Consider the following 14,520-nt stretch of genomic DNA (forward strand, 5'->3'; position numbering starts at 1 on the left):
AGGAGAGTGCAAAAAACGGTCTGAAACTCAACATCAAAAAAACTAAGATCATGGCCACTGGTCCCATCACCTCCTGGGAAATAGAAGGGGAAGATATGGAGGCAGTGTCAAATTTTATCTTCCTGGGCTCCATGATCACTGCAGATGGAGACAGCAGCCCTGAAATTAAAAGGCGCCTTCTTCTTGGGAGGAAAGCGATGACAAATCTGGACAGCATCTTGAAAAGCAGAGACATCACCTTGCCAACAAAAGTCCGAATAGTCAAAGCTATGGTTTTTCCTGTTGTGATGTATGGAAGTGAGAGCTGGACCATAAAGAAAGCAGACCGCCGAAGAATTGATGCCTTTGAATTGTGGTGCTGGAGGAGGCTCTTGAGAATCCCCTGGACTGCAAGGAGAACAAACCTATCAGTTCTAAAGGAAATCAACCCTGAGTGCTCACTGGAAGGACAGATCCTGAAGCTGAGGCTCCAGTACTTTGGCCATCTAATGAGAAGAAAAGACTCCCTGGAAAAGACCCTGATGTTGGGAAAGTGTGATGGCAAGAGAAGAAGGGGATGACCGAGGATGAGATGGCTGGACAGTGTCTGCGAAGCAACCAACATGAACCTGACACAACTCCGGGAGGCAGTAGAAGACAGGAGGGCCTGGCGTGCTCTGGTCCATGGGGTCACGAAGAGTCGGACACGACTAAACGACTAAACACACACACACACACACACACATTCACCATGGATGTAGAGTAGAGATGGAGATGAATCCAAAAAACAGTGATTCATTTTGATTCATGAGGTTAATGAATACGAATTTAGGAATATCCTTTGATGAACTGATGAATGGATTTGGGAGAGGGCTAGCCAATCTGTGGCACTGATGCCTACCTCTCTTCCCCCCGGGCAGATTTGGCATGAGGTACATGATGTCCTCCAAAATGGCCTTATGCTCCACCAGGCAGGACACCATGGTGTAGGTGGAGTGCAACTGGTGGATGGCTGAGGCTTCCATGGTGGACAGTGGAAGTTCAAGCAGGGCAGTTGTCTCGGTGACAAGATGAGTGGCCACCTGCTGGGCCTCCCCCTTCGACCACTGGCTGAGTGTCATGGCAGACCCAACGGGTGCCACTTTGTGGAGCTTGGCCTGCCTCGTGCTCCCGGACCCAGAACCCCCTGTGGCTGCCCCTTTGGAAAGAGGTGCCTCCTTACATCTCCTGACATCTCTCCCTGGAGCTTCTCTCTTCCCTTCCCCAGATGGTGCTGATGAAGTGCCTTCCCCGGACAGGAGCCTTGGGTGCTGCCTCTCCAGATGTTGGTGGAGGGCGGTGGAGGACAGATCCCTGGGGTCTGACCCTCTCCGGACTACCACAAGGCAGGCATTGCAGCATGCCAACTGTGGGTCATCACTGACCACTGTGAAATGATCCCGCATGGCCCCTCTGCCATGTTTGCCCTAATGATGACCCACTTCTTGCCCCTGACCACTGGCCTGGAAAGAACTCTGTGTCCCAGGGGTGCTGCTAGTCTGGGAGGAGGGAACAGATTACTCCGGGGACAGGGGTGAGGGGCTGTGAAACCTGCTCTGCCATTACTGGTTCCAAATTGGACAGGGGATCTTCAGAAACCAGTAACTCCTTAGAGTCCTCTAGGAAGAGGAGTGGCAGCTCTTTGGGCACCTCTGGAAGCTTTGCTTCCATGCTTGCCTGCAAGGCCACCGGAGGAGGAATGGTGGTGGTGGTGGTGGATGTGGTGGTGCCACTGCCTAGCCCACGTAGCTTCACAGCCTTCTTCCCCTTTGATTCCCCATGATGGAGAACTCTCTTCATTTTCTACTGCCTGCCAAACCAACTAAACAAATAATAAAGCAATGGGGATTGGGGAAGGAACCTAATAGAGAGTCAGAGAGAGTGTGAATTTTGTTTTTTAAATGATGGTGGGGAGTGGTGAACTAATTATTTTACTAAAATGTGACTTGCCTAAACAAAGCGCCCCCCCCCCCCCGTGCAATGTAGGCTCCAATACTTTGGCCACCTCAGGAGAAGAGAAGACTCCCTGGAAAAGACCCTGATGTTAAGAAAGTGCGAGGGGAAGAGGAGAAGGGGACGACAGAGGAAGAGATGGTTGGACGGGGTCATCGAAGTGACCAACATGAATTTGACCCAACTCCAGGAGGGAGTGGAAGACAGGAGGGCCTGGAGTGCTCTGGTCCATGGGGTCATGAAGAGTCGGACACAACGAAGCGACCAAACAACAACAAGTGTAATGTAAATTAGGAAAACGGATTCCAATCCATCCACACAAATTCCCCCCCCCCACTGTGGCTGAACAAGAGCCAAAAATAAGCTCCAAAAAGAATTAATTTTTTTAAAACTTAAAGCCCTACCAGCTAAGGGAACGAATATACCGTTGTCCATCCTCCCCCTCAAGGAAGATGTTTCCAAAACATGCACACTATGTTCATTTCCTGAATATCCTACATGTGTGCTAAAAATCTTGCCTGTGTGGTCTGCGGTCCCTTGTTGGATCACAAAGTAGAAGTACGTCTTGTTCCAACTCCCCTCTGCCTGGTCCCTTGGGCATTGCCCAGGAAGGTGACTTCTATCTACAACTCCAGTAAGGGTGGGAATCCTGTCAAGGATAATTTCCACACTAAGGCAGAACAAGGCCTATAATAATTATCAGCCATATTTGACAGCCATATTTGAATCAAACCATATTTGATTCAGCAAATGCTGAATCATGGAGAATGTGTATTAAATGAAGTAGTGTCTGGGGTGATGCAATGTCTTCACTTATTGGCTATATGTAAATTGTGCATGTGTATAACTGTGTGGACACGTGGAGAAGATGTAGGAACTCTTCCGAATGTCGTGCTGTCATGCTGCTGGTTTGTACTGCCAAAAACTTCTGTATATATTGTAAATATACTTGGTGTTGGAAGAAGCTGTCTTTGTATGTGTGGTTCAACTGAACTGCCTGGATTGGGACAAAACTCTGCAAATTTACAGCAAGGGGTTATGGACCCGGAGATGTCTTCCTTGTGCCAGAGAAGCCGGTGAGTGCCAGAGGGTATCACAAAGACCAGAAGTTGAGAAAGCCCAGTAAGGTGAGCGTCCTGCCATTTAGAGCCCAGGAGGGGTAGAGGATGGAGGACAGAGATGAAAAGGCAACAAAATGCAGTCAGTTGGGACAGCAGGAATGGGAGGATTCCCTCTCACAAAGCTAAATGAATGGAACTATCTGACTTGGTCAGTTAAAGTGGAAATGGTGATGAGAATGGAGAATTTTTGGAAGATTGTTTACACACACACACACACACACACACACACACACACACACACACACACACACACACTGTCCTGAATGAGGAACAGATGAAACTAAATGACAAGGCTTTAACAACAATGGTTCTGTGCTTAGAGGACAGCCAATTAATACACGTGCATGGGCTGACCTCAGCTACACAGTGCTGGCAAGCTTTGCGCCATGTCTATGTTCTGGACTTTGCTGGCAGGAAGGTTGCTCTGATACATAAATTATACAGAGCAAGGCATGACCATAATGGAAGCATATCAGAGCAGAGTGGCATGGAGTTCACAGAGAATCACAAAGTATATGTGATCCTGAGCAGTCTTCCAGAAGACTGCAATATGCTAGTAACAAGCCTTGAATCCATGCCAGAGAGGAACTTAACCCTGGAGTATCTGACAGGCAGATTGTTGGAGGAAGAAGACAAAAGGAATGAGAGGTCCCAAGTCAGAATGAGAGATGACATCCCACAGTACATTAATGGCTTGTGGACTGGAATGGGGGCATTTCATCCCAAACTTTCAGGGGTCAGCTTCACTGTCCCAGTCACAATGGATGTAATGATGTCACAGTCTCTGCAGAAGGCTATCTATATGATTTCAGTATATTAAATAACTAACATTTCATTTGCCACCCATGCTGCCACTATTCCATAGGTAAAGGTTCTCACTGGAGGCTTGTATTACCAAACATGTATAAAGGGTACCTTTTAGGTATCCAAATATTCTTTTCACCCCCAATAAGTGTTTCTGTGCTGATTTTGCAGTATGCCTACTCAGAATACAAACTCCTGCAGCAATATCTAGCCTTTTCCAGTTTGCTAGCTATTGTGAACTCCCAATTGCTGACTGGTACACTTCTTGTTCCTCACACTCTTTGCTTTCATCCTCTGACTTTTGAAAATCTACTGCCATGGGCGTTTATATACTTTTGCAGTCTTGCATGTGGTATTTTATTAGCATTTCCTCTGTCTTCAATTTCTGATTTAGGACATAACCATTGTTATGAGTGGCCTTTTAGGCCAGATGGGTGGGGTATAAATAAATAAATAAATAAATAAATAAATAAATAAATAAATAAATAAATAAATAAATAAATAAATAGTCTTTTTTTTCTGAACTTGAACCCCCAAATAATTCTGTATCTGGCCTAGGTTCTTTAGTTTGAACTCTTTTTTCAAATGTTTTTTGAACAGATCAATTTAAGCATGTTCTTTTGACATTAAGCATATGTCATCAACTTATCCTAGCAAAATATTTTGCTCTTTTCCATTTTCTTGAACATAAACACATGGATCTGCGAGGCTACCCTTAAACTTCAATCTTTTCAATACTAAATCTAGACACTTGTTCCAGTTTTGAGCAGACTGTTTAAGTCTGTAAATTGCCTTGTTTAATCTATACACCATCCCTAGTTGAGAAATCTCAAACTCAGGTGCCTGAGGCATGTATATCTCTTCTTGCAGATCTGCATTTCAGTATGCTGTAGTTATGTCAAAATGACTAACTAGGTAATTTCTTGAGGCAACCAGAGTTAATGCTAGCCTCAAAGATTCTGCCTTTACTATTGGATAAAAAACTTCATCATAGTGTACATTTTTTCTTTGTGTGTATCCCTGAGCCAAAAGTCTGGCTTTGTATCTATATTTCCCATTGAGTTGCATTTTTCTTTTGTAGACCCATTTGCTCCCAATTGCTTTGTGTTCTGGTGGCAATGTGGTTTCTGTAAACACTCCATGGTCATCCATGGATTGTAACTCTTCTTTCATGGCTTGTTGCCATTTCATTTGCCCTGCCTCAGGCAGAAGCAACACCTGTTAATAATTATTGGGTTCATGGAACACGTGACTGTAACAAACCCAGACCTACTGGAGGATGCCACAGTCTCACTAAGCTGCCACCAACCATTCCCTATAAGAAGTCACACAGACCAGGGATGGATTTTTAACAAATAAAAGAACAAGGTTTATTTACATAACACACAGGGAAAATAAAATGATCAAATGAATAAGATACAGTAACGTGGCTTAGTCTCAATCATACATACACCCAGTTTGGTTCACACAGAACACTTAACTTGAAGCACAGACCCTGAACCTATCAGTTCTGGCTAACCATACAGACACCTGAACCTATCAGGTTGGTACTGACTGACACACAGTAGTACCCTGTCTGACACACAGACTCCCACTCAAGCTTCTTCTCTCAGCTCTTCTCCTTCTTCTCCTCTTCTCCACACACGCTCCACATATATATACAGTACAGCCCCTCCTCCTGATGTCCTGCCTTCCACTCCCCATAGGATGGAACTTTCCCTCCAAACCCATGACAGGCAGGTAACATCAGTGCTGTATGTAACACCTCCCCTCTTTATAAGTTGTTTTGTAGGGGGAAAGCTAAGGTGCTTTTCACCAAAAAACAACCTGGATAAAACACACAAAAACAGTTATACATACAATATCATACTTACTTATACTTACACTCTAAGTTAAACATTTACCATTTACAATACATCAAGTTACCTTTATTCATACAAACCAACATGTTTAATAAACACACACTTTTAACCTTGGGTCATCAAAATTATATACATAGTCCATGTTTCTTTCGCCGTCTTCATTCTTCGGGTCTTCTTGACAAGGCGTCAGCAACACAGTTCACTGACCCTCTGACCACCTTCACTTCAAAGTCATAGTCTTGCAGGTTTAAAGCCCACCTCATAAGTTTACTATTGTGGGTTTTCATTGTCTTTAACCATTGCAGTGGTGAATGGTCAGTGCACAGAATAAAATGTCTTCCCCAGATGTAAGGCTTGGCCTTCTGGATCACGTAGACTATGGCCAGGCACTCCTTCTCCACGGTTGCCAAATGTCTCTCACCTTTCTGGAGTTTCCTACTCAGGTAGGACACTGGATGCTGGTCACCATTTTCATCCTCCTGGCAAAGAACTGCTCCTACCCCGCTGTTAGACGCATCGGTGTAGATGATGAACTCCCGATCGAAGTCTGGAGCACGGAGCACTGGATAGTTGATGAGGGCCTCCTTCAACCTCTGGAACGCCTCCTCACAGTCGCTGGTCCACGGGATGCGGTCATCAGTCTTCTTCCGCGTCAGATCGGTCAGCGGAGCCGCAATCTCGCTAAACCTCGGGATGAACTTTCTGTAGTAGCCCACCAACCCAAGAAATGATTTGACCTTTTTCTTGGTGTTGGGTCTAGGCCAATCACGAACTGCTTCTATCTTGGCCTCTAGGGGTTTGATCACTCCTCCCCCTACTATGTGACCCCAGTATTTTATTTCTGGGCTACCCAGCTGCAGTTTGTTCTCTTTGCAGAGCCTAGGCCAAAGCACTTCCTCCCCTGGATTAAAGCGCCTCTCCCTGCCTTCCTGGTCATCCCAAACTTTCTTTCTGACCTTTTGAGCTTGCAGGGTCTCTGCTGCTAGCTCTAGGTTTCTCTTTAGGTCATTCCTTAAAGAGTCTATATATGTCACAACATCTTGTGGGTCATCCTGGGTGATCTGCTCCCAATTTTGTTTGATCAAATCAAGGGGCCCTTTCACCCTTCTCCCAAATAAAAGTTCAAACGGACTGAACCCGGTACTGGCTTGTGGCACTGATCGATAAGCAAACAAAAGGGATTGCAGCTTCTGGTCCCAATTGTTTGGATTCTTTGCCAAGTAAGCCCTAATCATGCGCATCAGAGTCCCATTGAACTTCTCCGTTAACCCATTACTTTCAGGGTGATAGGCAGTGGTTTCCTTGGGTTTAATTCCACAGATTTGCCATAACCGTTTCATGAGCTTCGATGTAAACGACGCGCCCAAATCTGTGATTATTTCTGAGGCAAATCCCATCCTGGACATATACCCCACCAAGGCATCTGCCACTGTGTTAGTTTCAATGTTAGTCAAGGGTATGGCTTCAGGGTACCTCGTGGCATGGTCCACAATGGTGAGAATGAACCTGTTCCCCCTCTTTGTGGCCTTGGGCAAAGGTCCCACAATATCCACCCCTATGCATTTGAACGGAGTGTCAATCACAGGCAAAAGGCACAACTTTGCTTTGGTCCTGTCACGATTATTCCCCTGCCGCTGACACACATCACATTTTTTACAGAACTCCCTGATCTGCTTCCCTATGTCAGGCCAGTAAAAATTCTGTGTGATTCTCTGCTGTGTCTTGTTCACCCCTAAGTGTGCAGCAAACATGTCAGAGTGCCCCCTTTGTAAGATCATGGGGCGATACTTTTCAGGTACCACTAGCTGACTTCTGATCCCATCTCCCCCTTTTGAGATATTCCTCAGGGTCTCTCTATATAAAATTCCCTTTTTCTCTAGAAATCTCACTGGGGTTTCAGGTGTTAGCTGGGCGTCTGTCACCTGTTCAAAACACTCTTGGAGAGTGGCGCCTGCCTTTTGCTCTTGGCCAAATTTGTGGTCTGTGGTCAAGGTTTCCACCACAGCCTCGGAACTCCCCTCTGCTTCAACCTCGGGCACTTCAGTACCCCCCTGAACTGTCCCCGTGGTGGCTTGTGAGCGTGTAATCACTAGCACCCGTTTCACATGTTCAGCCAGGTCATTTCCCACGACCACGGCTGCTGGCAGAGTCGATGAAATTGCTAGCCGCCAAACTCCCCTCCAGCCTTGAAAGTTCATAGGTACCTCAGCTACTGGCAGCGAGATCACCTGTCCCTCAATCCCTGCCACCTTTATGCTCTCATTTGGGATTACATACTCCCTAGGAATAATGTCTGGATGGCACAGGGTCACCTGGGAACAAGTATCCCTTAGCCCCCTATACTGATGGTCAAGTATTCCTACGTCCACCCCTGCGGTTTCAAACAACTGTGAATCTGTTCTCACAAGTAAGCAGCGCCTGACCTCCACAAGAGGACCATTTTCCTCAGCCTGATCAGCAGATGTAACTGTTCCAGATTGAGTAGCCATGGCAACAGGCTCCCTCAGTGACAAGGAGCTTTGCTCTTTCTGGACACAGAACACAGCTTTTGGCTTGGTTCCACTCGAATCATGAGGCACATTTCCTTTTAACTGCTTTAATTTCTCACACTCTGAGATTAGATGGCCCTTTCCTTGACAGAAATAACATTTTCTGCTATATTTTGAGTCTTTCTCATCTTGTTTTGGTTTTCCCTCCAAAATCTGAGGTCTTGGTTTCATGTCTGAGGGCTTCCCTTCACCATGGGCCCCTCCCACTTGCTGGTTTTTTCCTGGTCCCTGAGAGTACTTGCTGTAGGTTTCTTTGGGTTTATCTACAGATTTCCACTCAGCACCTAAGGGTTTTCTTATTTGATAAATAAAATCTGCGATCTCTGCTGCTTCGGCCACAGATTTCGGTTTCCTTTCCCTCACCTGGAACTTCAGTTCCCCATGCAGGACTGAATAGAACTGTTCCAGCGCTATCAGGTCTTTGAGCTGCTGGTAGGTCTCTGTTCCCTCCTGAGATAGCCATTTCTCTAGCAGCCTCACCAGTTGGGCCCCCACTTGGGTAAAAGTCTGTTCTGGTTTCTTTGTGAGTGACCTGAACCTCTGCCTCAGCTGTTCCGCATTTATCCCATGTCTGGCAAACACCAGTTTTTTAAACTCTGCGAAATCTTTTAGCAGTTCCTCTGGCATCTCTGCATAGACTTCTGCCAGGCTGCCACTGATTAAAGATCGCATGATGGTCATCTTCTCAGTTTCCCTTACTGAGAAGTCCACAAACGCTCTTTCCACTAGGGAAAAGAACACCTCTGGGCAATCTCCCTTGTGGTATACAGGGAATTTCTTCAGGTCAGTTTTAGACAATTGGCCTCCCTCAGAATCCCTATTGTTATTATTGTTCTGGTTCATCATTTCCAATTTTCTCAACTCAAACGCCATCCTTTCTTTTTCCAGAGCAATTTTCTCTCTCTCTAATCTTTCTTCTTTCTCCATTCTCTCTATTTCAAATTGTCTTTGCCTTTCCCTTTCCTGCATTTTTTCTCTCTCTAATCTTTCCTCCACTTCAAATTGCCTCATCCTCAGTTCATGCTGTTGGGCTATGAGCAATCTTCTGAGTTCTGGGTTCTGTTCTCCCGTGCTGTCACCCTGCACTGAGCCAAATTCATCCTCAGAACCTTGGTCTACCTGGGGGTCTTTCACTTCACCCATTTCTGCCATTTGGCTTCGAGTCAAGGGCATAATCCCCCCCCCCAGAACAGGCTGCCTTCAAAAGTCAAGCCTCAAAATAAAGCGACCACTTTTTTCTTTCTTTCTTTCTTTTGCCTCAGAACCAGCCTTCTATAGATTGCTGCTGTTCTTCAGCACCAACTTGCAACTGTAGCCAGCCAGAGTCTACCCCCCTCTGCTAGGCCTCTCAGCAGGCAGGCTAGATCACTGCTACTTCACACAGTTTTGCCTCAGCTTTTTTCCCGCCAAAACAGGTTGCCTCAGAGCTCCCTAATCTAGTCTCCCCAGTTGGCACGTTCCTCCACTAGCGCACCTCCCCGTGAGGTACGCCTAGAAGATTACCTACGCGCCCTCAAATTGTCCCTGACTAGACCCCCCTTGCTCTGGGCACACTTGCCAAGGCTTTGCTGGACCACTGGACAACTGGACCAGTCGTATCCCACACGCTGGACACCAATCAATGTGACAAACCCAGACCTACTGGGATATGCCACAGTTTCACTAAGCTGCCACCAACCATTCAGCTTCACTGTCCCAGTCACAATGGATGTAATGATGTCACAGTCTCTGCAGAAGGCTATCTATATGATTTCAGTATATTCCATGGATTGTAACTCTTCTTTCATGGCTTGTTGCCATTTCATTTGCCCTGCCTCAGGCAGAAGCAACACCTGTTAATAATTATTGGGTTCATGGAACACGTGACTGTAACAAACCCAGACCTACTGGAGGATGCCACAGTCTCACTAAGCTGCCACCAACCATTCCCTATAAGAAGTCACACAGACCAGGGATGGATTTTTAACAAATAAAAGAACAAGGTTTATTTACATAACACACAGGGAAAATAAAATGATCAAATGAATAAGATACAGTAACGTGGCTTAGTCTCAATCATACATACACCCAGTTTGGTTCACACAGAACACTTAACTTGAAGCACAGACCCTGAACCTATCAGTTCTGGCTAACCATACAGACACCTGAACCTATCAGGTTGGTACTGACTGACACACAGTAGTACCCTGTCTGACACACAGACTCCCACTCAAGCTTCTTCTCTCAGCTCTTCTCCTTCTTCTCCTCTTCTCCACACACGCTCCACATATATATACAGTACAGCCCCTCCTCCTGATGTCCCGCCTTCCACTCCCCAGAAGACTGCAATATGCTAGTAACAAGCCTTGAATCCATGCCAGAGAGGAACTTAACCCTGGAGTATCTGACAGGCAGATTGTTGGAGGAAGAAGACAAAAGGAATGAGAGGTCCCAAGTCAGAATGAGAGATGACATCCCACAGTACATTAATGGCTTGTGGACTGGAATGGGGGCATTTCATCCCAAACTTTCAGGGGTCAGCTTCACTGTCCCAGTCACAATGGATGTAATGATGTCACAGTCTCTGCAGAAGGCTATGTATATGATTTCAGTATATTAAATAACTAACATTTCATTTGCCACCCATGCTGCCACTATTCCATAGGTAAAGGTTCTCACTGGAGGCTTGTATTACCAAACATGTATAAAGGGTACCTTTTAGGTATCCAAATATTCTTTTCACCCCCAATAAGTGTTTCTGTGCTGATTTTGCAGTATGCCTACTCAGAATACAAACTCCTGCAGCAATATCTAGCCTTTTCCAGTTTGCTAGCTATTGTGAACTCCCAATTGCTGACTGGTACACTTCTTGTTCCTCACACTCTTTGCTTTCATCCTCTGACTTTTGAAAATCTACTGCCATGGGCGTTTATATACTTTTGCAGTCTTGCATGTGGTATTTTATTAGCATTTCCTCTGTCTTCAATTTCTGATTTAGGACATAACCATTGTTATGAGTGGCCTTTTAGGCCAGATGGGTGGGGTATAAATAAATAAATAAATAAATAAATAAATAAATAAATAAATAAATAAATAAATAAATAAATAAATAAATAAATAAATAGTCTTTTTTTTCTGAACTTGAACCCCCAAATAATTCTGTATCTGGCCTAGGTTCTTTAGTTTGAACTCTTTTTTCAAATGTTTTTTGAACAGATCAATTTAAGCATGTTCTTTTGACATTAAGCATATGTCATCAACTTATCCTAGCAAAATATTTTGCTCTTTTCCATTTTCTTGAACATAAACACATGGATCTGCGAGGCTACCCTTAAACTTCAATCTTTTCAATACTAAATCTAGACACTTGTTCCAGTTTTGAGCAGACTGTTTAAGTCTGTAAATTGCCTTGTTTAATCTATACACCATCCCTAGTTGAGAAATCTCAAACTCAGGTGCCTGAGGCATGTATATCTCTTCTTGCAGATCTGCATTTCAGTATGCTGTAGTTATGTCAAAATGACTAACTAGGTAATTTCTTGAGGCAACCAGAGTTAATGCTAGCCTCAAAGATTCTGCCTTTACTATTGGATAAAAAACTTCATCATAGTGTACATTTTTTCTTTGTGTGTATCCCTGAGCCAAAAGTCTGGCTTTGTATCTATATTTCCCATTGAGTTGCATTTTTCTTTTGTAGACCCATTTGCTCCCAATTGCTTTGTGTTCTGGTGGCAATGTGGTTTCTGTAAACACTCCATGGTCATCCATGGATTGTAACTCTTCTTTCATGGCTTGTTGCCATTTCATTTGCCCTGCCTCAGGCAGAAGCAACACCTGTTAATAATTATTGGGTTCATGGAACACGTGACTGTAACAAACCCAGACCTACTGGAGGATGCCACAGTCTCACTAAGCTGCCACCAACCATTCCCTATAAGAAGTCACACAGACCAGGGATGGATTTTTAACAAATAAAAGAACAAGGTTTATTTACATAACACACAGGGAAAATAAAATGATCAAATGAATAAGATACAGTAACGTGGCTTAGTCTCAATCATACATACACCCAGTTTGGTTCACACAGAACACTTAACTTGAAGCACAGACCCTGAACCTATCAGTTCTGGCTAACCATACAGACACCTGAACCTATCAGGTTGGTACTGACTGACACACAGTAGTACCCTGTCTGACACACAGACTCCCACTCAAGCTTCTTCTCTCAGCTCTTCTCCTTCTTCTCCTCTTCTCCACACACGCTCCACATATATATACAGTACAGCCCCTCCTCCTGATGTCCCGCCTTCCACTCCCCATAGGATGGAACTTTCCCTCCAAACCCATGACAGACAGGTAACATCAGTGCTGTATGTAACAGTGACAAACTCTTATTCCCCCTCAACACACACAACAAACCTTGATGGAGGTACTCCTTTGTTAGATCTTTATGACCTTCTGAGAACCTCTGGTTCTTCTTTGATGATAGGCTGCTTCTGTGCCTCACTACATTCCCCATCATCCACTTGTGAGCTGCTGGGACTTGAGCATCTTTCAGCCTCTTGCCTTGAAACCAACTCTATTCCCTGAGGTTTTTCACCATGTACACACAGAGCATGGACAGAGTTCCTACTCCAGTCCTCTGAAGATGCCGGCCACAGAGACTAGCGAAACATCAGGAAGAACAACCTTCAGAACATGGCCAAAGAGCCCGAAAAATCCACAACAACCATTTTTCACCATTGTTTACAGATATGAACACTTCTGATTAATTATATATTTACCCGTTTGAACTCCCTCCCACCAGTATAAATTACTCGTTAGCATCCGCTAACAGGGCCTCTTTCATGGTTTGCAGAACTCCATTCTTGTGTTCTGCAACACCATACTGAAATGGAGAATAGAAAATTGTTTTTCTACGATGTTTCCCTGTCTTTGTCAGCCACATCTGGAACCTTCCAGACATTAACTCAGATCCTCTGTCTGTCTGTAACTGGCCCAAGTTTGGGCTATAACATCTTTCCACAAAGTGCACCCATTCTTTGAAATGGTCAAACACTTCTGCCTTATTTTTCATGAGGAAGCAGAATGAGAAAAGTGTGTAGTCATCCACCAGTAGGCATCCTTCAGTCTCGAGGGTCTATGGTAATGTGCTCTGAATAGAGGTCTTGGAACAGCATCTAGTGTGGCTGAGAAGGAAGACAAATATAATCTGTCCCCTGTCCAGATCCCTGATTTTGCTGGCTTTGGGACTGCCTCTTTGCCTTGGTGTCCTGAAAAAGTGCCTCTTCAAATTGGGAGAGGCTGTGATGCACCACCTGCCTCCATCTGTTGGTTTGTACTGCCCAAAACATCTGTATATATTGTAAATATACTTGGTGTTGGAAGAAGTTGTCTTTGTATGTCAACTGGACTGCCTGGAGTGGGACAAAACTCAGCAAATTTGCACCATCAAATCCAAGGTCATTGAAGCCAGCCATAATCTGCATGGAAAGAGAAGTCTTCAAGTCAACAAACCTCCCAGCATGTCACATGAGTCTAGAGAGTGGCTGCAGAAGGTGGGAGTAGTGACCAGTATAGGAAAGGTGATGGGTGGTTTCCAAAGCATCATAACATGTTACTGCAGCAGACCCCACAGGGCTTGCCACAAAGCTTGTTGCAAGGAAAATTGGGCATTGAAAGTGTTATTGATGTGATAACAGTGGATTTCTGAACCCCTTCCCTGATCACATTCGTCCATCCCTGTCCTTTCCATAGGTCATTGCCTGGAGCCACATTCACTGGACTGCAACATGCTATCAGACAGCTGCTTGACTTTATTTACACGATAGAAGATTATGTGACCTGAGCACTGAATCTAGCAAAAGGTGGAGGCCATTGTTCTGAGGGGAGACACTCGGAAGGATAGCAGATACAAATAGCAACACATTTGTTATAGGGTATAGGTGACCTCAGGGCAGAGTCTTGCCACTCAAGATGGGGACAGAGGGCATTGGCAATTTCATACAGCGTCTTCCTTGTCATCCAAGTTTCGACACCACAAGGAATCATCCCAAGCTGCCAGAAAGGTTTCTGCCCACTACCTCCCTCTGCCAGGTTTAAGCCAACAGGAGCAATCCAGCCAATCTCTGTTCTCTTGTCTCCCTTTGCCGTCTCCCAAAAAACATGCCACAACAGGCCATGCATCCAGCACACAAACCTGCACTCTGCTTTTAATGTGTTTGTCCTAGTACA

Source organism: Pogona vitticeps, chromosome 1 (genome assembly GCF_051106095.1).
Source record: "Pogona vitticeps strain Pit_001003342236 chromosome 1, PviZW2.1, whole genome shotgun sequence".
Taxonomy (NCBI): domain Eukaryota; kingdom Metazoa; phylum Chordata; class Lepidosauria; order Squamata; family Agamidae; genus Pogona; species Pogona vitticeps.